This window comes from Nematolebias whitei, chromosome 4 (assembly GCF_014905685.2).
Source record: "Nematolebias whitei isolate Nwh7 chromosome 4, NemWhi1, whole genome shotgun sequence".
Taxonomy (NCBI): Eukaryota; Metazoa; Chordata; class Actinopteri; order Cyprinodontiformes; family Rivulidae; genus Nematolebias; species Nematolebias whitei.
This window is the reverse complement of record NC_056501.1, coordinates 31,688,749-31,693,180: the sequence shown is the minus strand read 5'-3', so window position 1 is coordinate 31,693,180 and position 4,432 is coordinate 31,688,749.

Genomic DNA, 4,432 nt, shown 5'->3' with positions numbered 1-4,432 from the left:
CCCCCCCCATCTGCCTAAGCCTCTGCTCTTCATATCACAGCCCCTGCTTTAAGATCATTCACGTTTTTTCCTGCCTCAGTTTTCTGTTTATTTCATCCTGTTTGGTCCTGCACTGCCTATCACCCATTTTCTGCTCCTGTCACTCTCTCTCAGCAATCTGCACTCATCTGCTGCACCCTGTCTCTGCAATCACCACTCACCTGCCACACCTGTTCAGCTCACTATTTAAGCTCCACTCTCACTCTCCTCAGTGCCAGATTATTGAAAGCCTCACAGCAAGTAAATTATCCAGCAGTCCTCGTCCACAGTTTCTTTGTTTATGACCACAGCTTTGTTCTTGACTCCTCGCCTTGTCTTGCCCTTGTCTGGATACCACGCCTGCAGCTTACACGCTCCTGGCTCTCGACCCCTGCTACGTCCCTGGATTCTGTTTCCTGCCCAGCCCTCCAACGTTCTTTGTCTCAGCTCTGCTCCTGCCACAGAAGGTTAGTGACGTGCACACCACCTCTCAGCTCCCAGAACCTTTTTGCAGTCACTAACCTGTCTGTCTTCATAGATTGGACCAGAACTGAGGCTCACATCCTTCAGACGAACGCCTTTAATAAAATAAAACCTTTTATTTTAATGTTGTCCTGAGTCAGGTGTTGTGCCGATCCATACAGACTCGTTACACTTGATGGGCGGGCAGGGTCAGGCTTGGGCTTTTGATACAGTTTTACGACTCATACAACTCAAAGAAAACTAAATAAGAATGCATGATATAAAATTGTGTTAATCTACTTGTTGAGGAGGAGACAGGTCTGACCGGCTGGTTGAAAGAGGTAAAAAAAAAAAAAAGTCCAGTTAAGCTTCAGATGGATCAGCTGATCATCAACCGCGCGCGTCTCTGCATCTGCTGTCATCTGCTATGAAGGAAGTTGTAGCATCTACAAATGATGAAGCGAGGAGCGTGCAATTAAAATAGCCTTGTTCTATATTTTTCAAAATAATTTAGCTCTAAAAGTATTTTTGTTCATCTGTATAATAGAATATGTTTAGAGCTCATTTTTGTAGGCTATTTGTTTTGTATGTTAAGATTCATTTGGTGAAACAAGCAATCTTATATCTTCCTTTATTTGAAACATATATTTTTTTAAATATCATTTCAAACTGATTTGCTTACAAAAGCAGTAAAAGCTTAATAAAAACAAATATCTTTTTTTTTTTTTTTTTTTTTTTTTTCCAAGTCCGGGCCTGTAATTACAGTTAAATGGTCGGGTTCAGAAAAATGGTTACGGGCTGGGGCCGGGTTGGGTCCAAATTTTTAGGCCCGAATGCAACTCTTTTGTTAAGTGTAGTCATAGTAATCCAATAGTTGGTGGGTTTCTGTGTTTATTGTGTTCTCCTGCACTCTCCTGTGTTTTTATTCTTTGTCTCACCTATGTATAATTGTCACCTCAGGTGTTTCTCATTCTGTCTCGTCAGTGTCCTGTATAAAGTTTGTGTCTTTTCACTGTTCCTTTGTCCAATCAGTATCCTTCCATACATGTTCTGCTCTCCTGTCTTCTCCTCAAAGTAAGTTTTTGGCTGCCCCATCAGCTCTGTTTTGTGTTGTAAAGTAAATTTAAGTTAATTACTTTTACCTTGGAGTCTCCTGTCATCAGCCTGCACGTGGGTTCAACACCATTAAAAGCAGAATTATGTCAATAGTATGCCTAGCAGACTCTTTGAGACATGCCCAGAGCAGACATAAGCTTGTGAATTATTTAGAGGATTTAAAGTTGATGAAACCTAACTTAGCAGAAGCTAATCCAACTAACGGTTTCCAAAATTAGCAAAACCGCTAATCCACTAAACACAAAATGTATTCTTCTGTTATTGGATTAGCTGCAGTGTGCCCACCCCATCACTGAACTTTGGTTTTGTTTTCATTAAAATTTGGAAAGTTTGAAACCATCTAAGATTTTACCTCAGTTAGGCAGCCGACAAGTGGTTTTATATTGTGCTTTAAATGTAGGAAGAGCTCAATGTTGTTTGTGTAGAAATAAAATGTTATCAATGTTGATCCCAAGAAGAATAAACAGACATAGATTTAAAAAGTGTGCAGGGATGGGTTCTTGAGGAACTCCACCTATGATAGAGCCTGAAGCAGAAGCAGTCCTGTCAGAAAGGTAAGACCTGAGCCAGACCAGCACCTATGCCTTTGATACCACATTGCTCCAACGGAGAACTCAAAATACTGTGGTTAGCTGTGTCAAAGGCAAGAAGGTCTATAAAAAATAAAAATAAAAAATCAGAATCTGTATCTAATTAAAGATAATAATAATAATAATATTAATAGTAATAATAATATACCTTTCAAACCAGTCTGTAACTGTTAAAACAATGTTTGGATTTAAAAGGACTCCAGCAGCATAAATACCTAATTTTCAACATTTTTTTAAATTAAAAAAGGATGTTTTGAAAAGGACCTGTAAACTGAAAGGAAAAATGAGACAAGGTTAGGTTTCTTTCAGCAACCGCTGCATAACTGCATGTTTAAGATGGGCCGAACTGAGATTACTGTTTAAAAAATGCAAAAATGTCAAACGCATAATTTCTTCTTTTTTAATGAGTTGGTACAACTTCATTTGAACAGGAGGGTGTCTTTGTGTTTCGAACAGTTTTCTCCAGCTGATTAAAACACACTTCATTGAAGGAATTTATAGAAAAACAAGGGCTGTAGTCCACAAAACATAGAGCAAACACAGAAGAAGAATTAGCTTGAAACAGAAGAGTTTACAAACTAACTACTAGTGTCACACACAGAGCAAAAGAAGGCATTTGCTATTTTCAGCAGAGTTTTTCAGTTCTGACAGAGATCTGATTTTCCATTCCAGCCTATTGCCCTGAACAACACGATTCTGATTGTCTCAAACAGAAGGTATTAAAGCTCGTGATCACTTTTTTTTTTTTACATGGATTCTAGATTCATCTGTTTTTACTCACACCTCAAAATAAACAGGGACTTGTCTGAGAGCTGTAATGTACATGATGGAGAAAACAGATGGTTTTATGAGAAGAGCAAGAAAAGGAAATATTACACATAATAAATAAAAAAAAAAAGCATAAAACATCAAAGTACATTGCAAAGTTATGAAGACTAGTAGAAAATATATTATTTACAAAATTGCTAAATTGATCTCACATGGATAGTTTACATTCCTTAAATTAAAAATGTGTAAGCAAAATTTGAAACAGTTTCCATCTACCATGTGGGTCTGCTTACCTATGGAAAGTGCCAAAGTGACTGAAACCAGGTCAACAATGGTGACTTTCAGAGAAGAGTACATACTTAAAATCAAAATTGTTGAGTGAAATTTGCAGATAAAATTGTTTTGTTTACATTGTGAGCATACCCTAAAATTGTTCATCACTATATCTGGAAAACTGCTGGAGTAAACTATTTTAAACTGCATTGTTTGAGATGCAGTAGCTCAAGATAACATTGATAGATAATATTCTGTTTGATTTCAAAACTGGTGATGAGTACCTTTTAAACAGGCAGTGGCCTCACCAATCTTACTGATAAAATGGAGCTTTGGCTCTTCTTTCCTGACAATTTTAAAGAGGTACACTGTAAAATGTGGACTAAACATCTTTATGTTTTTCAAGGTAGTCAATGGATTTAATCAGGTAAATCAGACTATATTCCTTTTCATTAAATGACTTTGCAATTTGCAAAAACTTTAGCTTCCCTTTAGGCTGCCTTTAGTCATTCATAATTGCCAATTGAGCCTGAGATTATATCAGAATAAAGAATCTGACAGTGGAGAACCATAGGCTTGGCATATAAATCAGCAGTGATGTGCATACATTGTGTTAAAAATCTCTCATTCTAAACCCCACGTTTGGCTGGTTGACTGTCATTCCTACACACTCAATTCATTGGATACTCCTTCAGTAAATTAGTAGTTTTGCACTGTGACTATCATCCTTAATGGCTCAGAGAGGTAACAGTTTTAGGTTGACTTAAAATCCCCATGCATGCTTGGTCACACTAACTGGAGATAAAACACAGCTCAGATCTACTTTGAAAATCTCTTGTGAGATGAGCTACTGTGACACCTCTCAAACTGTGAATACGTAAGTATTAAATCTGAAACAACACTTGTTTTTTTTAGAACTAAAAAAGTCCTTAGAATGAGAGATTAAACTGTTTCAAGAACCAAAATGGATAGATACCTTTGTATTTAGCTACTTCAGGCCGATTATTTTCATGTACATGCCTACCCCAGTCTAGAGATGCATTCGGGCCTAAAAAATCTGACTCGGCCTGACCCGAAACCGATCAATTAGCTGTGATTACAGGCCTGAACCTGAAAAAAAATCCATCCATCCATCCATCCATCCATCCATCCATCCATCCATCCATCCATCCATCCATCCATCCATCCATCCATCCATCCATCCA